The following is a 23,465-nucleotide window of genomic DNA, read 5'->3' as shown; positions in this document are numbered from 1 at the left end:
TTTTAAAGATTGGCACTACATTAGCCTTTTTCCAGTCATCGAGGACTTCCCCCGTTCGCCACGAGTTTTCAAAGATAATGGCCAATGGCTCTGCAATCACAGCCGCCAATTCCTTTAGCACTCTCGGATGCAACTTGTCCGGCCCCATGGACTTGTGCACGTCCAGCTTTTCTAAATAGTCCCTAACCACCTCTTTCTCCACAGAGGGCTTGCCATCTATTCCCCATGTTGTGATGCCCAGCGCAGCAGTCTGGGAGCTGACCTTGTTCGTGAACACAGAGGCAAAAAAAGCATTGAGTACATTAGCTTTCTCCACATCCTCTGTCACTAGGTTGCCTCCCTCATTCATTAAGGGGCCCACACTTTCCTTGGCTTTCTTCTTGTTGCCAACATACCTGAAGAAACCCTTCTTGTTACTCTTGACATCTCTCGCTAGCTGCAGCTCCAGGTGCGATTTGGCCCTCCTGATTTCATTCCTACATGCCCGAGCAATATTTTTATACTCTTCCCTGGTCATATGTCCAACCTTCCACTTCTTGTAAGCTTCTTTTTTATGTTTAAGATCCGCTAGGATTTCACTGTTAAGCCAAGCTGGTCGCCTGCCATATTTACTATTCTTTTGACTCATCGGGACGGTTTGTCCCTGTAACCTCAACAGGGATTCCTTGAAATACAGCCAGCTCTCCTGGACTCCTTTCCCCCTCATGTTAGTCCCCCAGGGGATCCTACCCATCTGTTCCCTGAGGGAGTCGAAGTCTGCTTTCCTGAAGTCCAGGGTCCGTATCCTGCTGCTTTCCTTTCTTCCTTGTGTCAGGATCCTGAACTCAACCAACTCATGGTCACTGCCTCCCAGATTCCCATCCACTTTTGCTTTCCCCACTAATTATTCCTGGTTTGTGAGCAGCAGGTCAAGAAAAGCTCCCCCACTAGTTGGCTCCTCCAGCACTTGCGCCAGGAAATTGTCCCCTACGCTTTCCAAAAACTTCCTGGATTGTCTATGCACCGCTGTATTGCTCTCCCAGCAGATATCAGGATATCTTCCTACTGTATTTTCCACTGCATACATCCGATGAAGTGGGTTTTAGCCCACAAAAGCTTATGCTGAGATAATACAGCTTACATTTTAAACCAAAGTTATATTGGGACAGTCAATGTATGTTCAGTCATACATTTACATTCAGAAAATGCACAGTGTGAACTCTCACCAATGCAAATGCAGCAGACCACATTCAGACCTGCTGGACCTCCCACTGAGTACAACATTCACTTCAGTACTCAGTAGAGAAGATAAGAGGTTGCACAAGTGTAACAGAGAGTAGATGTTAGCCCAATAGGCAGTACATCTGAATATGGAATCTACCGTACAAGCAAGTGGAAATGTTCCAAATCACTGAGAAAAATCATCTCCGATTACCACCGATTGATTGCCCTGCTCCAGTTGATCCCATGTTCTCAATGATAAAACAATATATAATATGTAGAAGTGGAGATTTTCCAGTGGCAATATCATGCCAATATTCACAACTTCAAACACCATAACATTCTTATGAAATGTAACAGGATAAACCAGCTTGGTTTACACTATTGTCATCTCTTGATTATTCAAAGGCTCTCTCATTAACAGACATACTGGACTTTTTCAAGTAAATAGAGCACAAACTGGGCTACCTGTTTCCATCTCAATAACTGACAGAGTGACCATGTTTTATCATGCAGGATATCTCATCCTCATCTGTTAATTTAACTCCTTTACCTGATACAGGTGTGATGCTGGCAGATCAGGTGGCAGCTCATACCAAAGTCCCCATGGCTCAGATGAGTGCTGACAAATACATAGCTGGAATCAGTCTGGCTTACCTGTGCATTAGTATTGTTAAAACAGGCATTAAAATTCTAAGAATGTGCTTAGTGTTTAGACTTTATTGAATGCTTGTGCATCACTGGGCACTAATTAATGTGTGCATTAATTTCACTTGTAACATCCATATCCCATATAGTAAGGCAATATTTGACTGGTTGCATTGTAAGCCTCTGACTGAGTAACTCACTGGACAGGAGAGAGACATTAATTAGCGTAAAGGTGATCAGCAACAGAAGGTATGATGTCCTTCCCAACAGGAAAGCTCCATCGACAGACAGACGACTGTGGGATGTTAAGGAGGACAAAAGATGTTTGTTGTTCTGCTCTCCTTCCCCCATTCCCGTGAAGATTAGTCATGCAAGTGGATTCTGAGCATATGGCAGTAGGGGGATAAAAACCCCTACCAAGAAGGAACTGATTATCTCTATGCTTCTTGGACTCTGTGGAGGCAAGGGGTTTCTAGGCATAAACATGAGGCCCTAGCTACTTAGCCTGGGTTAGCCCCAAGGGACATATAGAGCTTGCTGATTATAGAAGCTTCAATTACCTTTTGAAATTTAAGATTGTAACTCATTTGTGTATATATGATTGCCTGCATTAAACTTGTAAATAACTCTCATTTCCTTTTCCTATTTAATAAATCTTTATATAGTTTATTATAGGTCTGGCTACAAGCATGGTCTTTGGGGTGAGATCTAAAGTGCAACTGGCCCGGCGTAAGTAACTGGTCCTTTGGGACTGGGAGTAACCTGAATATTGCTGTGATTCATGGTGTAAGGGACCATCTATCACAAAGGTATGCTCACATGGGTGATGACATAGATTGGAGTACCCAAGGGAATTGTCTGAGGCTCCACGTGAAGGCTGTTATAGTGTCTGAGTTTACCCTTGATAATTGGTTGGTGAAATCTAAGTATAGAACTCTCAACCAATTTGCCTGGGTTCTTAAAAGTTTGCCCTGAGGTTGGTACTCATATTCTTGAGTCACTGCAGGCAGTGTTACAACAGGTGATGTCACAGAAGGGTCAGGTATTGGATAGTTATTTGCATCATGATCTCACACTGAGTTTACCAGCAGTCTCAATATTTATATTAGCAGTCATGATTGTTAACTCTCCCTCAGATGACATTTCTGCTGCAGGGCCTGATTCACCAGCATTCATTTCAAGTTTGCAGCTACAGCCATAATCTCCAGTACTAATACTAGTCACTCTTTCACATCACGTGGCATCTGTCTATGACCCTCTTTTTACTGATTTCAAAACTCCATCCAACCTCTTCAGATTTAGGCCCCGCACCTGCACCGTCCCCTCTTTCTTGGGTTTACTTCTGAAACCTACATACTTCAAATGAAGTTTCCCAAGTTTTAAACAGCTAAAAAGGTTATAAATTTCCACTTCATTTGGAACAGAAAGTTACTCAGAAGTGATACAATCTGACCAGGCAAGTTGTTGTCGCATTTAAAAACACACCAAAATAATCTTTAAAGAATTTACAATATTTAATTTAACCAATGCAGATAGATACATCAAGAATAAAATGACCAACCAACTCCTAAATCACATTCCCAGAATCATAGAAAGGGCTGGAAGGGACTTCAACGGGTCCTCTAGTCCATACCATAGGCCTGAACTCAGGGTTGACAATTCAGTCCTTGGTGCGGGAGAGGGGAACACCCTTCTATATCACACTAATAAATACATGCATGCACTAATAAAGCAGAGAGACCTGTTGCCTGAAATTGCTATACCAATAAAAGTTTCCTGAAATTGCAGTTAGAAGCCTAAGGTGTTAAAAAGTTAAAACGACATTTTTTCTGAAATGACCAGGAGACGTGATACCATAAACTCACTAATCTCAGGGCACTGTAGCAGCACTGATAGGGCTGATGAAAAACAGGCCTATGAAGTTCAATAGATCAAAGAATGTGAAATACTTCTGACAGAGATTAAACCACAATTATGTTCAGCTCTAGCACCTAAAAGAATTTCATTTTACCAGGAATTTGACCATTACAGATACCTCTGATGTGGACACAGGACTCTACTCATTCAAAGAACATCCCATTTTCTAGATAAATTCAGATGTATGTTGTTTTCTTCAGAACAAAAGCGTGATACTATTCAGAAGGTCTGGTTATCTGGGCACTGGACACCATACTTTTTCATCTGTGAAATCAATTCCAATTCATAGATACGTGGAAAGTTATAAGAGTTCAAGACCACAATAATGAGAACAGGAAAATGGAGGATGCATACCAGGATGAGAGGACAGTAAATTCTTCCCTGAGCACTCAGCTGACTAACATTTCACCAAACACAGTGCATAGGTCACTTGGTGGTTTAGATAGGGGATTGTCTGTAACCTGAAGTCTTTAAATCATGATTCGAGGACTTCAGTAACTCAGACAGAGGTTATGCGCCTATTATAGGAGTGGGTCGGTGATGTTCTGTGCCCTGCAACATGCAAGAGGTCAGATTAGATGATCACAATGGTCTCTTCTGGCTCTAAAGTCTATGAATCTATATTGAATTAAAATTCTCTGTAAATAGTGGCTCATGCAGTATCACTCCCTCAGTTAACAGAAATACATTTCTCTTCTGATGGTTTGATCACTGGAAAAAAATGCTGTCATTTATCGTTTATACTGTTATAGATCATGTTGTCTCTGTGCATGTTTATGATACTAATTAACACCTCTTACTAGTCTCTAGGGACTAAGGTGTTATGAGAGATGATTAGCAACACATTTGAAAAATTATGGAGGTAACCAGGATTTCAGCTATGGAAACAGCAAGTTGAGGTTTAAAAAAATGCAGTAAAGAGTCTCAGTTTAGGTGGTTCTGGATGACAGAAGCTAGAAAGCACTGTCTTGCCAGCTTTTTTTAAAAACTAGGTTTTCAAAATTCCTTAACCTCAAATTTCCTTTTTTGTATGCTCCATCAATCATTGTACAGTTTACTTTAGCTTCTTTGAACCTCGGTTATCCAATTATCATAGATTATCTGAAATAAGATTATATTCCCCAATATATATAAATTACTTTGAAAATTTCCCTCAACTATGCAAGATAACTTAATTATCTTAACCTATTCAATATCCCCATTACATCTGGATAATTGAAATTGAAGGGTAATCAGTTGTTGTCCTAATGATAAAATTACTTACAGCAATTAGAGCAATTCACTTAATTTCTGCTATTTACCTCTGTTAAAGCACCCCTCTAATGAATACTATTAACTTTTGCGAATTTGTCTCGCAAAATGGAGGCACTGAGGTCCCTTCTGGGTCCGTGTTTAATGCAACTTGTTAAAACCTGTTTGGAAATTTTTGTTTCTTTAATCACAATTCACAAGACGTTTTTGCGCATATGACCCAAGGAATTGTTTTACTTTTGTATTTAAGATCTGCTTGCGTGATTGCTGTGCATAAGCAACTGAGTTTACATTTCTTAGTTAAGATAATAATTGGCAAAATTCTGCACTCAATTCTCATGAAAAAGTCCCATTGACACAACTACTGCTCCCTCCTTAATAAACAAAATGAATAAATAAATGCAAAAAATAAAGTAGGCTCAAGAGAGCTACAGCTCACTTCATGAAAGCTTATGCTCAAATAAATTGGTTAGTCTCTAAGGTGCCACAAGTCCTCCTTTTCTTTTTGCGAATACAGACTAACACAGCTGCTACTCTGAAACCTGTCATTATGCAAAGCACTGAATTTAGCTGTATGGAGTGGAAATCTATCAACTTTATGAAAAAACTCGTACAAATACAGACAGACATCATCTTCCTTTCCAAATGCAAACAGATGGACATCGTACCAAAAGGACTGAAGGTAAAAAATCCATTACAATCTACATACCGCACAGACTATGCTGACAGCTTGTGCCACACGCTCTCAAAGAAACTGCAGAACCACCTGATCAACATCCTCTACAGCAAACAGGGAAAGATTAAGAATGAGCTCTCAAAACTGGATACTCTCATAAAAAACCAACCTTCCACACAAGCTTCCTCATGGCTGGACTTTACAAAAACTAGACAAGCCATTTACAACACACACTTTGCTTCTCTACAAAAGAAAAAGGACACTTAACTATCTAAACTACTACATGCCACAAGGGGCCACAACAGTGGTTCCCTTAACCCACCCAGCAATATTGTTAATCTATCCAACTATACTCTTAGCCCAGCAGAAGAATCTGTCCCATCTTGGGGCCTCTCCTTCTGCCCCTCCACCCCCACGAACATGATACAGTTCTGTGTTGACCTAGAATCCTATTTTCGACATTTCCGACTCAAGGAATATTTCCAACACACCTCTGAACAACAAACTAACCCACAGAGACCTTCCTACCAAGACTACAAAAAGAAGGATTCTGGGTGGACTCCTCCTGAAGGTCGAAACAACAGACTGGACTTCTACACAGAGTGCTTCCGCCGACGTGCACGGGCTGAAATTGTGGAAAAGCAGCATCACTTGCCCCATAACCTCAGGCATGCAGAACACAATGCCATCCACAGCCTCAGAAACAACTCTGACATCATAATCAAAAAGGCTGACAAAGGAGGTGCTGTCGTCATCATGAATAGGTCGGAATATGAACAAGAGGCTGCTAGGCAGCTCTCCAACACCACTTTCTACAAGCCATTACCCTCTGATCCCACTGAGGGTTACCAAAAGAAACTACACCATCTGCTCAAGAAACTCCCTGAAAAAGCACAAGAACAAATCCGCACAGACACACCCCTGGAACCCCGACCTGGGGTATTCTATCTGCTACCCAAGATCCATAAACCTGGAAATCCTGGACGCCCCATCATCTCGGGCATTAGCACCCTGACAACAGGATTGTCTGGCTATGTAGACTCCCTCCTCAGGCCCTACGCTACCAGCACTCCCAACTATCTTCGAGACACCACTGACTTTCTGAGGAAACTACAATCCATCGGTGATCTTCCTGAAAACACCATCCTGGCCACGATGGATGTAGAAGCCCTCTACACCAACATTCCACACAAAGATGGACTACAAGCTGTCAGGAACAGTATCCCCGATAATGTCACAGCAAACCTGGTGGCTGAACTTTGTTACTTTGTCCTCACTCATAACTATTTCACATTTGGGGACAATGTATACCTTCAAATCAGTGGCACTGCTATGGATACCCGCATGGCCCCACAGTATGCTAACATTTTTATGGCTGACTTAGAACAACGCTTCCTCAGCTCTCATCCCCGAATGCCCCTACTCTACTTGTACTACATTGATGACATCTTCATCATCTGGACCCATGAAAAAGAAGCCCATGAGGAATTCCACCATGATTTGAACAATTTCCATCCCACCATTAACCTCAGCCTGGACCAGTCCACACAAGAGATTCACTTCCTGGACACTACGGTGCTAATAAGTGATGGTCACATAAACATCACCCTATAGCGGAAACCTACTGACCGCTATTCCTACCTATATGCCTCCAGCTTTCATCCAGACCACACCACACGATCCATTGTCTACAGCTAAGCTCTACGATACAAACGCATTTGCTCCAACCCCTCAGACAGAGACAAACACCTACAAGATCTCTATCAAGCATTCTTACAACTATAATACCCACCTGCTGAAGTGAAGAAACAGATTGACAGAGCCAGGAGAGTACCCAGTAGTCACCTACTACAGGACAGGCCCAACAAAGAAAATAACAGAATGCCACTAGCCATCACCTTCAGCCCCCAATTAAAACCTCTCCAACGCACCATCAAGGATCTAGAACCTATCCTGAAGGATGACCCATCACTCTCAAAGATCTTGGGAGACAGGCCAGTCCTTGCTTACAGACAGCCCCCCAACCTGAAGCAAATACTCACCAGCAACCACACGCCACACAACAGAACCACTAACCCAGGAACCTATCCTTTCAACAAAGCCCGTTGCCAACTGTGTCCACACATCTGTTCAGGGGACACCATCATAGGGCCTAATCACATCAGCCACACTATCAGAGGCTTGTTCACCTGCACATCTACCAATGTGATATATGCCATCATGTGCCAGCAATGCCCCTCTGCTATGTACATTGGTCAAACTGGACAGTCTCTACGTAAAAGAATAAATGGACACAAATCAGATGTCAGGAATTATAACATTAAAAAACCAGTCGGAGAACACTTCAATCTCTCTGGTCACTCAATTACAGACCTAAAAGTGGCAATTCTTCAATAAAAAAAACTTCAAAACCAGACTCCAATGAGAGACTGCTGAATTGGAATTAATTTGCAAACTGGATACAATTAACTTAGGCTTGAATAGAGACTGGGAGTGGATGGGTCATTACACAAAGTAAAACTATTTCCCCAGGTTAATTCCCCCCCCCCCCCACCCTGTTCCTCAGACGGTCTTGTCAACTGCTGGAAATGGCCCACCTTGATTATCACTACAAAAGGTTCCTCTTCCCTACCCCCCGCTCTCCTGCTGGTAATAGCTCACCTTAAGTCATTACTCTGGTTATAGTGTGTATGGTAACACCCATTGTTTCATGTTCTCTGTGTATATAAATCTCCTCACTGTATTTTCCACTGAATGCATCCGATGAAGTGAGCTGTAGCTCACGAAAGCTTATGCTCAAATAAATTTGTTAGTCTCTAAGGGGCCACAAGTACTCCTTTTCTTATCACAGCAGGTGTCTTTCAAAATTCCTGACTTCTCAGATTACTCTCCCACCTTGAGTACGTATGTAGTTTGTGTAGTGAACAGTGTTTACTTTTTTGAATTAGTTTTTTCCAGCTGCATTAGCTTACATTTTTTCCACTGCATCTCCTTTTGTTATTTTCTAGTCATGTTTCTAATCTCTATAACTGCCTTTGTATTATTTCTTTCTTCTGACTGGTGTGTATGCGCACATCCTCTTAATTTAGTATGATTTGCAAATTTCATTAAGGCATTGTTTATTTCCTCTCCCTGTTCAGTAAGGCATTTAATATGACTGTTTCTAACAAACAGACAGAATGCTATTTATTATTACCCTTCACGTACAGTATTCTAGTCAGTTTTCAACCTACATGACTGTGTTCCTGTTCAAACCAATTTGAACTAATTTTCAATTAGATTTCATAAGGTGCTATATAAAATACTTCATTAAATTCCAAGTATTTTATATCCATCCCAATCCCTTATTCTACTTCTGGTATTTCTACTAAAAAAAAAAAGATTGGCAAGACATGTTCCTTATTACACTTTATTCAACTTTATGGTTAACGCATTGGATTGCACCCAAGAGACCTGGGTCCTGCTCCTGGATCTGTGTGACCTTAGACAAGACACCTGAATCTTGCTGTTCCTCAGTTCCCCATCTGTAAAATCGAGGTACTGGTTATTCCTGATCTCACCATGGTATTATGAGATAAATCATTAACGTTTGTCAGAGGTTCAGGTACTGTGATGATCAGTACCATTGAAAGTCATAAGTAGCAATGCTGACATTACCTTCTAGAGAGAATAAGATCTTGTCTGCCCACAGAAACTGCACCGGTTTAACTAAAAATGGTTTAAAAACTGATTTAGTTAAGCCACTGTAAACTCCTGTGTTGACACTGTGATAGTTGGTGCTTGCTGGAATCATCACCTAGTGGCTAGAGGGGGTTGTTCCTTTCTTAATGCAGAGGGGGATTGGTAGGGGAACCTTACCCCCACTCCCCACTCCACCAGGCTCCAGTCCAGAGCCCCATGAGGGTTACCAAATGTCTGGCACCCAAGAGCACCTTATTTTTGCCCTCCCTGGGCCACTTCCTGTGCCCCATTCTATCATCCAAGTTTTACACTTTCTAGCAAGGAGGTAAGGACAAAAAAGGGTACTAATTGCACCTTCAGTCTGCCTGGGCTCAGCAGGTAGGCTCCTCTTTTCCCAGAGAGGCTTTTGCCACATCCCTTCTCAGCAGCTCCCAGGACAGTTCTTTCTCCCTGCCTTGTCAGCCCGTTTCTGAGCTGTTTGGCTTCCTTTTAAGCTCCACCTCCATCTAGCACATGCTCTGCAGGTGCAGCTGGGTGGGGTGTCCAGGCTCTGAGTTGCTCTTTAACACCTTCAGTCCTACCATGGAGTTTATACAGCCCATCACAGATACCCTTATATCAAATATCAGTTTAAAACTTGTTACATCCATTTAGCTTGTACCTGCAATTTTACCAATGTAAATCAAATTTAAAACAAAACAAGAGTGCTCATACATGGATTTGCACCTGTTTAACTAAATCAGTTTATAAAACACACTGTGTGGGTGACGTAATATCTTTTATTGGACCAACTTCTGTTGGTGAGAGACACAAGCTTTCGAGCTACACAGAGCTCTTTTTCAGGTCTGCAAAAAAAACCTCAAAATCATTCTGTTATGGTTATAGGGCTAGCTGGACTCCCCTCGTCTACTTTCTGAGACACCCAGCTCAGGTCTTGGGCCTCTTGCTGTTACCTGTCTGAAGGTTGAATCTTGTGATTCTTCCACTCTTAGACCAAGACCGTGGTACCCTATCCCAGGTACCAACCACTTGTCACCCTGCAGGACTGACTGAATTTTGGTCATCCATGTAGCCATGCTTGTCTGTCTCCCTCTGACTGCTTCAAAGAAATCCCCCATCTTCTATGTGAGTTCTGAGCCCAGTTACCATAGTTTCTTTGTTGTTCCTTGATGTGAAGTCTCTTGGTGCTTCAAACTAGGTTTTTCTGATCAGAAGGAGCATCCATTAGGGCCTATCTAGGTAAATGTCCCCATCATGGCTGCTCCTTTATTTAGACTCATGAAGTTTTAATGAGTTTTCATAACTTGCCTGATGGCTGTCTCCCCACTCTGAGCGAGGCTATTGAATGCACTGAGTATATAGGGAGTTTACAGGACCCCTTTTGGTCTAACCTACAAACGTAAAAGTCAAGCACATAGATCACATTTTGGATACAAATCAAAATATGCAATTACTAGACACTTGTGCTCATTTTTTGCTACTTGAATCTTTAATTAAACTAATGCAACACTGGGTGTAGAGCAGGCCTAAATATCAAATATCATCCTCAGTTTTTCTCTCTTTGAAAAGTAACTAAAAGGAAGATCTTTCTTTAATACTGGAGTGATGAAAACTAGCCTAATGCAACACATTATTATGGGCTGTTAGGTTCTGGATAAAGATCCATCGTTATGTCTATTTTCTTTATGTAACATCAGTGCATCAGTGTTGTGAGTGGGTGGGTTTCAATGAAACAAGAACTAGGCCAAAAATTAAACCAAGCCTTTCACATTATCTTTCATGTCCATGGGCTTCTGAACAACCTAGTTCCTAGAGTAGAGTTCCCCTGTCCATCTGCAGTCAGGCTAGAGGAGGATGTGGCTTAGTTATGTGCCTGTCTTGTAGTGCTAGATACACACTAAGGTAATATTAGATAAGTTGGCAGATGCCAGAGGAATTTACTCAGCACACCAGTGACCATTCCTGGTTGATGTGGCTGCTTCACATACCAGGATTAGTAGATGCTGACTTTTAGGCATCTGAAGGAACAACAAACAACTTTTAATGGCAGGTAATGTTGGGTGGTCAAGGCTCTTCCCATGCCAACAGGTCAGCAATGGGGGGTGAATGGCTGCTGGCAGAGTCAACTGCTTCTTCAGAGGATCATACTGGATGTAATTATGTCCAAAGTGGTCTATTTCCTTCTGGAAATAGCACAAGATTTTATATACTAAACAGATAAGACTGGCTGTGGGCTCAATGCACCTCCCACTGAAGTCAGTGGAAAGATTTCCATTAAATTGCAATGGGAATGAGATTGGGCCCCAAGAATTTAATTGCTATTGAGAGTAGCAAGCAAAAACTCCAATTCCCTCCATTTTATTAATATACAGCATGTGATTACATTTCTCTTTGTATTCACTATTGATGGAAACCTGGCATGACTGGCTCAATCCTGCTTTGCTAATTAGACTATAGCAAAAACATGATGTCTGGGAATTAGCTGCACATTACAACCTGACATATGCAACTTGCAATAGGGGGTAATGTAGGTGGATGTGGATGAAGGGATCCATATGGCACACATGCTTTTTAAAAAAAACAAACAAAACAAAACATGCTATTGCTTATGCTAGGATAAGCAGCCAAATATGTATTTTTTTCCAATTGTATGTTGATATGTACATTTTTCTCATCACTAGAAAGATATCCCCCCCTCCATCACCATTTGAATTGCAAAGTGTATTTTCAAAATGTGGTAGCGTTTATCTTCAAGCAGTAAGCTACGAGAGTGACTTTATGTAGCTCTTGTTATAAGGAAATCTGCCTACTGGTCAGGTTATAGAGAAATATTACTTGAAATATAGAGATATTAACAGTCTTTTTTTGTTAAAGTAACACAATAGCTTCTTCGGTACATTTTAAAAAAATTGTTGGGATATTACTAATATTATTTATTAAGAGTTGATAATAGCCACGGTGCTGTACAAGATTCAAAATAATAATATTCCCACTCTAAAGAAGTTTTTGGAAAACCAGAGCTAGATTCTCATCTATTATAAACTGGCATAGTTCCATTGACGTCAGTGGAGATACACTCATTTACATGAGCTGATGATCTGGCCCAATATCTGTAACAACTGCCATCTGAGGGTTTTTTTTATGATTTGTTTTAAGTGTAAACATTTCTAGGGAAGATAATTCAACCAGTTCTCCCATTTCAATCTTGCCAACAAGTTGGGGAAGGATAATCTTTTTCCTTCAAAGCAATACAGGACATATAAAAAAGTAGAAATAATCAAGAATTACATTTATTTGAACCTATTAGTTCTTATCATATGATTTTTATCCAGCAACTCTAGGATTTTCTCACATTGGCTGTAAAGGAGAAGGTGTCATTGTATTTATCTAAGGTACTTATATTCCCCTCAATCTTTTAATACAATTTATCTGCACAACACCCTTGTGAGGTAAGAAAGGAATTTTACAGATGGGAAACTGAGGCACAGAGCAGCTAAATGACTTGCCCAAGTTGACACAGGAAGTCTGTGGAGGAGCAGACATTTAAACACAGGTTTCTGAAGTCCTAGGCTACTCCCTTAACCATTAAACCAACCTTGCATCCTTCCAAATGTAGACTTGCTGATATTTTACAAACACTGTTATAATGTCCATATAGAATTTCAAGACAAAGGGCAAGGAACACACTAACAGATAAAGGAATATTGTTTAAAACAAGCATGCATTACAGATTTATCAGTCTATTTCCTGACTGGATTATCATAATCAATGCTAGAAAGGCCATATATTAAAGGGAATGTCACTGTATACATCACTGACTGGGCTGTGTCTCCCTTTTTGAAACAGATACTTGTGTACATGGGTATCTATGCTCCCAGATATTTATGCAAGTAAAAATAGGAACTTCAGGTTGTAGAGAAAGCTTATAAATGCAGACATTGACCCAGGAAACAAATTAATCTTAGATTCTTCTCTCTAGCAGGAAAGATGATTCTGGCTTTAGTCATTTAGTCTATGTGGTTAAATTAAGATTAATTTGCCAGAGAAAACAGTCAAGTTATATCATAACATTAATATTAAGGCTGGTTGAAAACTTTCCACTGGGGAAAAAAAACATACCTGTTCATCGGAAAATTGGGTTTGCTATTCAATTAAATGTTTCATGAAAATAGACTGCTTCCCATGGAAAATTTCAACTTCTCATCAAAACACAAAACCCCAAAAATATTTTGGTTTGGTGGTTTTCAACAAAAAAAACGTTGAGAACCCCACACACAGACACACCATTTCCTTCACAGACTCTAGTTAACATCAATATATATTCTAATATCCAGATAAGTAATTTTCTTCAACTAATCTCGTAATTATCTATAAAAAGAAAAGGAGTACTTGTGGCACCTTAGAGACTAACCAATTTATTTGAGCATGAGCTTTCGTGAGCTACAGCTCATGCTCAAATAAATTGGTTAGTCTCTAAGGTGCCACAAGTACTCCTTTTCTTTTTGCGAATAGACTAACACGGCTGTTACTCTGAAACCTGTAATTATCTATGTACTCCTGTGTGTCCAGCAGAGAAGATTTATCTCAGTATATCTCACCACACAGCTGAAATTACATATAAGTGCCCAGCTATTCCATGGCAAGGTATGATCTTGTTCGATTTCCCAATCACAAGTGGGCTTGGTCAGACTTGACTGCCAGGAAAGTAACAAAGGATCTGCAGAAAGTGGTTTTGGTGCCTCAGGCAGTAGCAGATTGGGCTATTGAGCAATCATTCTTTGCTCCCCCTAGCCATTCATTCTCCCACATGGAGCTAGAGGGACGAGACTTGGAGACTGGAGCTGGTGGGATTCTCTTTAGGACTCAAGCATAGCACTCTCAGAGTTTCTTCTCCCCCAGTCTCTGTCACAGGGTTTTTCTACTTCTGCCCAAGAGCTAATAGGAGCTGGAGATTCTTACACCATTGTGATGGTTCTCAGGTACCCAGGACTGAGAGTCCCCTTGTTGCCCCCAGAATATTAGGGTTGGAAGAGACCTCAGGAGGTCATCTAGTCCAATCCCCTGCTCAAAGCAGGACCAACACCCACTAAATTATCATTGCTGGTGCTTAACTGGGTGTCAGTTTCCTGACATTACCAGCCTCTTAGCTACCCAAACAATCTCCTCTGGGCTATGCCAGCCTTATTTTGCCTAATAATAGGTATATCCCAGTCCCTGAGCCCCTTCGAAAGAGTTCCCCTGTAGCATCCAACCCCTTTTCCATGACACTCACAGAAATACCAAGTCTACTGTCCCCAAGGGAACAGTGTACACACCAGCTTGCATAATTCAACTCAGGATCATCACCTTGTACAATACCACAACACTGAGATATATGTATAGTGACAACAGTAAGCTTGTTATTAAAGGTTCAAGAGTCAAGAGACAGTGAGAAAGGATAATGGAAACAAAAGGGTTACATATAAAACAAAATCATAACCCTATTTGTAGAAACTAAATTTAACTCAACAGGATAACCATCTGTCTGAAGAAGTTAGTCTCACCCAAATGTCCTTTGCAGAGTTTCCAACCAGGGCAGGTTGTGATCCTGTTTTTGTGAATGTAATCGCACTGCCTGAATACCTCCTGGGTGCAGGATAAAGGGATGTCTTCCCGGACTTCTCCTTATATTCCCCAAAGTTCATTGTCTGTACCTCAGCATCAGACAGGATGACCCTGTAGCTTATTCTCTGGTGTGCTGCCTCCCTGTTGATTTCACATCTCCCCATTGACATCCTAGGTCAATGACTCTCCATTGTATTAACTTACAATGGTTAGTTTATATGCCAAACAGATGAATAAACATCCTTTGTCTGACAGAAAACTGGCTTATCAACTCTGCCTTGATACAGACTTTAGGACCATATTTTCAGTATAGTCACATAATGCCTTACATAGTATATGTATGCACATTTTACAATGATATTAATAACCAGTGTGACCCCAGCTTTCATTTAAGACCTCACATGATATTCTTTGATGAATCAGAATCAGGATCTGGATATTCTTGTAACCTCCTTGCCAGTTAGCATTGAGGGATTCTTAGGGTCACAACCATTCTTTCCGAAAAGATGCTAAGAGGAGAAGCCATAGTTCTTTATACCCTGCTACCCCCAAATTGGAGGTCAAGCTGGAGAGAGCATTGCCAAAGATGTTTCCAATCTTTCCCTCCCCTCCGCCATGTTGGAAGCATAGGCAGGATTTCTGTCTGGCAGCTGAAATGCCACCACCAGCTGTTTAGCAGAGCAAATAGGCTGCGGTTTATTAGAGCCACAGGTTTCTCACAAAGAAGCCTAATTTTGGTACATTTGTCAACACAAACATCTTGCAATCACTAAACTATCCTTTTGTCTAGCCTATCAGGCAATTTCTCCTGCTGCCCTTTAAGTATCTGCTTTTCCAAGTGCTACACTCTAAATATGCCGATGACCTAGAAAGGATTATCTAGTGGACAGAGTACTAGGCTGGGATTTAGGAGACGTGGGTATAATTCCCAGATCAGCCACAGGCTTTTTGTGTGACTGTGGGTAAGTTGCTTAGGAAACTGAGGTACAGTGAAGACTCTGTTTAAATTAGCAGTAGAACTTCATAGGGGTGTTATGAGAATAAAAGTCCATTTGTGATTGTGAGGTTGTAGACAATATTAGGGTCATGTAAGTACCGTATCTAGGTAGGGGGACATGAAGATTCCTGAAGAGAAAAATAATCTTAGAAACTAGTTTGAAAAATGATTTTTCTCAGTCAAGATCTGAACAGTAAAATAGTATTTTTCTAACCAAATAAAAATGTGCTATGCCATAGACTTTGTGGAGAACTGTTGCAATAAGACTGAACAAGTGAACTCAGGAGTCTGTACCACCTTTAATACAAGCAGGTGACTGTATTTTCTGCATAGTGCAAGGCTCTTATCTTCCTCATGCAACAAAACCACAACTTTATTTTATATTACACTTCCAAGGCATTGTAAAGAATGGTAACAATCTACTCCAAAATTGCAAGGAATTTAGTAAAATAGTATGTGTATTTTTATCACTGATCTTTTAAAGGAGTGTCTGAGCAGGATGCAACCACTGGAGAGTTCCAGGTTCATACAAATTGACCTAGAGCATTCATTCAAACATTCTGTTAAAAGCTACTAGTTAGAAAAACGGAAGCAGAGAAAAAACTTATCTGTACTGTTGTGGGAAAATAAGAGGAAAGCAGATACAGATGAATATATATCCCTCTTATAGATCTTTACTTTCTGGAAACATTAACATCTTAGAATATTGGGCCAGAAAACACAGTTAGTGTAAATCAGTGGAACTCCATGGACTTCAGTGTAGCTTTGCTGATTCACAGCCACTGATTTAGCTGGCTCAAAAGATAAAGAGAAAAAAAAAGCATATGTTTCTTCAGTTCTCCCTTCAATATCTCACAAAGCAGTTTGTCTCTGAAGAAGTTACTATCAGTTAGTTAGTGAGGGATGGAAAGATTTTTTTTCAAAAAAGATCTTACAGGGGCTATGATGATGAGTACAGGGTCTTTCAGAACTCTGCTGGGAACTCCAAAAATTAATTACACCACATCCCAGTGGCCCATAGGATGAGATTTCAAGAAGCTGAACAGCCTGAGGTTTGGGGAGTGATTCCCAGCCAGGATTTAGAAGCAGATTAGAGGGGCAGTCCCACTTGGAAACTAATTAAAATGCAATTTAGGCAGCATAGAGGAGCCTCCAACAAAACTACTAACTATGCGGCTGAACTGTGGCCAGTACAATCTATAGACGAGCTCTCCAATAGAGGAATGGACAAGGGGTAATCCATACAGTAGGCCTGAGAGGCCCTATGGGGCATGATTACCATTCCATTGGACTGCTCCCAGGGTCAGAGTTAAAATAAGATGCATAATTTTTCTTAATTGTCCAAGTCACTGTATTTTCACCTGTTACTTTCTGCCAGACCTAGCACCAACTCCTCTTTTACTTACTAGAAGCACTTGAGTGTTTAAGGGGAACCCACCAAGGGCTGGAGTCTGTATAGCCAAGTGATTATAGCATTTACAGCATTTGCCTTTGAGCTTGTGATATGCAGAGCCCGCATCTGAAGGGATGTGATTACCACAGCACTCATAGTAATGCTCTGCAGAGAGAGGTGGACACAGTGTTCGTAATTTTCTCCATGTTTGACCAGCTTTGTGTCTTACAGTTGAGGATGAAAATGCTTTGTGGATACCCAAATGCATGTTAAGTTCTCATGCAATTCTTATTTTGTTCCCAGCAGGAAAATATAATTGGAATGAAAGCCAATAAAGTCAAAAGAGTGATGCACTGTTTCATTCTTCTGCAGATGTGGCCAATAGTGTTTGTGGGCCTAACTCTCCACTAGCTTTCCCTTTGTGGAGTCATTTGTTCCTGTATAAAGTGTCATTTGTTCCTGTGCTGTGCTGGTGCTCCCTTATGCCCACTACCTAGAGCCTAGGACGTGGGAGACCTAGGCTTAAATCCCCAGTCACCTTGATTCAGAGCTGGGGCTTGAACCCACACTTCAGGTGAGTGCTCTAACCCCTGAGCAATTTGGTATAAATGGGCACCTCCTTCATTTTTTGTGAGAAAGGTGCCTCAGCCCTAACTGCAAGCGAGGGTTCACAGCTGTGACTGCTGAGTGGCTGGAGTCTTTTCCCAGAACTAGGCACCTTTAAGGAGTAGGGCTTAGTCCACACCCCTCTCCTCAGCATTTTCTACTGGCTGGCACAGGTAGCTCCATGCTCACTGGGCTGGGTTTTCTGAATCCCATTCTCATGCACCTAACTCTCCCCATGCAGCATTTAGGGAGCCTGGGTACTTAACTCAGGACTCTGGATTGCACTAGGCAGCTGGGCACCTAAGTGTTAGATGTTACAATGCTGAGACTAAATCCCCTTTGTGGATCTAGCTAAAAGTCACTTGCCCAAGGTCACACAGAAGTTGGTGGCAGATCAGAGGCCCGAACCCAGGTCTCATTAATTGTACTAGACCAGAGCCCTATCCATTGTATCATTCTTCATCTAGGTACAGAACTGCTGCTGCTCACTTTTTTGCCTCAAATTGTGAGAGCGTGCATGTTCCTCCTCACTTGCAGCAAATCAATCTTCTTGAATTATCACCTGATTTGCTGAGGTAGTGACTTCTCATCTTAGAAAGACTTGCCTCCACCTCCCTGAACCATACCAGATGATAGAAACTCCCACTCATACCTGGTCCAAAGCTGCCACTTGCAAATTATCACATTAACTTTCACATAAGTCAACTCATTAAATACACACTGCATTTTAAAAAGCAAATATAACAATACAAGGGTCTGTCCTGGGTTTAGAAATAAACAGCATTGTGTCAAGATTAGAAGTGGAGCAGGGACAAAACCAAGACCACAATTCTTCCCCTAAATTTCAGGCTCTAGCTTAGGGGTGGGCAAACTTTTTGGCCCGAGGGCCACATCGGGTTTCCAAAATAGTATGGAGGGCTAGTTAGGGGAGACTGTATCTCCCCAAACAGCCAGGCATGGCCCGGCCCCCACCTCCTATCCGACCCCCCTGCTTCTTGCCCTCTGACAGCTCCCCCGGGACTCCTGCCCCATCCACCATCTCTGCTCTCTGTCCCCAGACCACCCCCAGACCCCCCACCTCTGACTGCCCCCTGCCATCCCATCCAACCCCCCCACTCATTCCTGACTGCCCCCCCAGGACCCCTGCCCCATCCAACCCCCCTGTTCCCCGCCCTCTGACCACCCCAACCCCTATCCACACTCCTGACCCCTGACCACTACCCCGAACTCCCCTGCCCTCTATCCACCCCCCCCCACCCCCTTACCGTGCTGCCTGGAGCACCGGTGGCTGGTGGCCCTACAGCCGTGCCGTCCAGAGCACCGGGTCAGGCTGGGGATCTGCAACTGCGCTGCCCAGGAGCCCAGAGCATTGTGCCAGCAGCGGGGCGCACTGAGGCTGCAGGGGACGGTGAACAGTCTCCCAGGCCAGGAGCTCAGGGGCCAAGCAGGAGGGTCCCGCAGGCCAGATGTGGCCCATGGGCCGTAGTTTGCTCACCTCTGCTCTAGCTCAGCTCCCTGCTGCTGCTACAGGCTCAAAAACCTAAGGTTTCAAGTTGCTGCTGTTCAATGAAGGGAATTGTTTCTACCTACTCCTTGGTGGTGTCCATGACAGACCACTGGGGAAAATCATAAGGGACTTCAGACTTGAACATGCGTACACACACCTCACCCCCCCAAAGAGAGATTACAGATCTTCATTTGCCTCCGATCAGGACCCAACAATGGCATCAGGAAGGTAACACAATATCTGTAAGAGTTCCTGTATAAAAAGAAGCTGGCTTATAGTCATTCCCAGTAAAATGGAGATACCTTAAGCAGAGAAGGATAAGTGAAATTCATCATGGACCTAGGATGGTATGTCAACAGGAGCTCAGGCATGCAAACTGGGGACAGATTACTACTGGACACAGGCCTCTCAGCATGTACAAGGAGAGATTGTTCCTCAGGGTGCCATATGATGCTCAGGGAAGGTGTGAAAGCAGCAGGCCAGTGGTTTGGGGAGACAACTCCTTATAGTGATATGGACAGATGGAGAGGGCAATAAATACGCCTCTAAGTGCTGAGGCTGGGGCTGTATCTGGGTATGCAATGTGGGGAAGGCTCCTTTGCTCTCTCACTGTGTGCAAGGGCCAGGAACAGCCTGGACCTTAATGTAATATACAAAGCCATTTAAAGAGATAATAAAACCCCTTCTGGAAAATGGGGCTCTGATGGCTAGGCTATTTTATCAAGAATATTGATAATTGCATGCTATGGGCTCATTTTACTTAACTTGTTAAACTGACAATGAAAACGTCTGATTTATTATTCGTCACCAGCTTGTGGATGTTGGTACAGGATTTTAACATTCTCGGCTATTATTCAGCATCATCCAGGCTCATTTCTTATTCCAGTCGCAAGTCATATATACATTTGTCCTAGAGAAATTTCCATAGACCCCGGCATAACATTTTAGCAGCATGGGAAACACACAGGAGAATGTGATGCAGAGAAAGCACATCAAAGAGAGTCTTTCCTCACTTTGAATCCAAATTAAAATAATTATTTTCTCCAATACAAATTTTGTAACAAAGTACCTTACTAAAGGAAGTCCCCCATATTTAAATATCTGTACTGTGCTTTGGAAATGCAACAATGGCTTCTATTCAGGCTGGTGCATGCCTTTCAGAGCTGGAGATCTGTGGGTTTAATTCCCATGGAGGATCTGTGGTGTCTTCATGTAACATTGCCCTGGTTTCTTATAAAAAAAATTCATACCATTAGGTACAAAAGCACCAGAAGCACTCAGTTCCATCTTCTTATAGCATGTCTGTTGTCTTGGTGTCTGAGTAATAAACCGATCCTAAATAGACCAATGGAATGCCCTGGGGGAGGAGACAGAGATCAAAACCTGCTTCATCTGCTTAGGGGACTTGGGTGAAGGAATCAACTGAATTTTACAAGCTTATCTTATAAAAAATGTTGTATATCTTTGGACCATGACACTTCACGTAAACAAAAATTCTGACTCCTCAAATTATGCAAAAAAAATGGTGACTGTTTTAGGATGAGATTACTGGATGATTTAGCACCATAGAAAGAGATTTATAGTTATGGAACTGAGTTAATTTTGCATTTGCTCACTCAAAAGAAAGAGAGTTAAAATACCTACCTCTTATATATCAATTTCCAGCAGTAGATTTCAATGCACTTTGCAAAGGATATCAGCTTCATTATGCCCATTTTAAAGATGGGGAAACTGAAGTACAGAGGCAAAGTGACTTACCCAAGGTCACCAACAAGCCACTGGCAGAGCTGGGAATGGAGTCCAGATCTCCTAAATCTCATTACGATAGATATGAGTCATACGGATATGACTGGATATACGGATAGCCAGTCCGCCGCTTGTTCAGGGAAAGCCCAGTTTGTTTACCTGCCGCATCCGCAGGTTCAGCCAATTGCGGCTCCCACTGGCCGCGGTTCGCTGCTCCAGGCCAATGAGGGCTGCGGGAAGCAGCGCAGGCCAAAGGACGTGCTGGCTGCCCTTCCTGCAGCCCTCATTGGCCTGGCTAGTCCCCAGCCCCTCTCTTGCTGTTCCCCCTCCGCCACAGCCTCAGCACGCCACGCCACCGGCGCAATGCTGGGGGTGGCGGGGCCGCGCAGTTGCGGATCCCCGGTCTGACCCAGTGCTCTGGGTGGCGCGGCTGCAGCACCACGAGCCACCGGTGCTCCAGGCAGCGCGGTAAGGGGGCAGGGGTTGGATAGAGGTCATGGGAGTTCGGGGTAGTGGTCGGGGGCATGGATAGGGGTCAGGGCAGGGGGGTTGGATGGGGCAGAGGTCCTGGGGGGGGCAGTCAGGCATGAGAGGGGGGGTTGGATAGGGCGGCAGGGGGCAGTCAGGGGTGGGGGGTCTGGGGGTGGTCAGGAAACAGGGGGTGGAGGATGGGGCAGGAGTCCCGGGGACCATCAGAGGACAGGGGGGTTGAATGGGGCAGGAGTCCCAGGGGAGCCATCAGAGGGCAAGAAGTCGGGGGGGGGTCGGATAGGAGGTGGGGGCTGTCAGGGGGTAAGAAATGGGGGAGTCAGATAGGAGGCAGGGGCCGGGCCATGCCTGGCTGTTTGGGGAGATACAGCCTCCCCTAACCGGCCCTCCATACAATTTTGGAAACCCGATGTGGCCCTCAGGCCAAAAAGTTTGCCCGCCCCTGCTCCAGAGTATAGTAGGATATGCTGGACTTGGAAGATGGAATAATTATTTTTTCCTTTTATCTTTAGTAGCTACCTTGCTGACAGCTTTTTTTCCTCTTCAGAGCCCTTCACCACCCCATAGTGTGCAATGCGCTGATTGGTGTTATGGGCAGAGGAAGAGACTAGAAGCAGCTCTAAAAGGTCATTCCTGAATCATCTCAGTGATGTACTTTGCTAAATTCTCAGTGGTGACGACTGGCTGGCTCTAAACAGTGCTTTTGGTTCTCTGTTTCAAGTCATTCTGCATTTACAGAGCTTATTTCAAACAACTGAATTATTCAGAAAAAGCTGATGGCAAGAAATCTCTCCAGGGGGAGAAACAAGTCACTATATTATTTGTTTCAGATCTGCCAATAATGAATAGGATGGGGGAACAGGATTACTTTTCACTAATGATGAAAGAATCAAGTCATTTGCTCTTGCCATACTTCTCATTCACATTTATGATGGCCTAAAGTCAGTGGACAGTCTCTACGTAAAAGAATAAATGGACACAAATCAGACGTCAAGAATTATAACATTCAAAAACCAGTCAGAGAACACTTCAATCTCTCTGGTCACTAGATTACAGACCCAAAAGTTGCAATATTACAACAAAAAAACTTCAAAAGCAGACTCTAACGAGAGACCGCTGAATTGGAATTAATTTGCAAACTGGAGACCATTAAATTAGGCTTGAATAAAGACTGGGCGTCGATGTGTCATTACACAAAGTAAAACTATTTCCCCATGTTTATTTTTCCCCCCTACTGTTCCTCACATGTTCTTGTCAACTACTGGAAATGGCCCATCTTGATCATCACTACAAAAGGTTTTTTTTTTCTTTCCTGCTAGTAATAGCTCACCTTAACTGATCACTCTCGTTATAGTGTGTATGGTAACACCCATTGTTTCATGTTCTCTGTGTATATAAAATCGTCCTACTGTATTTTCCACTGCATGCATCCGATGAAGTGGGCTGTAGCCCACAAAAGCTTATGCTCAGATAAATTTGTTAGTCTCTAAGGTGCCATAAGTACTCCTGTTTTGTTTAAAATCAGTGGAGTTATTTTGCATTTTCACTGAAGTACCATATGGCTAGGATACCCACAGAACAAGTTCTTAACATTTCTTATATATGATTACAGTATTCTAATTCCCTCATTGTTCTGCAACATGCATGTTTCATACCATTCTGAGCAGGAGCAATTTGTCGAACCTTCTACCAGCCAACACTTGTATGTCACAGAGCCACTGCTCCCCACTTCTTTAGTATAGCTGGGCCA

The sequence above is a fragment of the Lepidochelys olivacea genome (assembly GCF_965140295.1).
Source record: "Lepidochelys olivacea isolate rLepOli2 genome assembly, chromosome: 4".
Taxonomy (NCBI): Eukaryota; Metazoa; Chordata; order Testudines; family Cheloniidae; genus Lepidochelys; species Lepidochelys olivacea.
Note: the sequence above shows the minus strand (reverse complement) of the source record.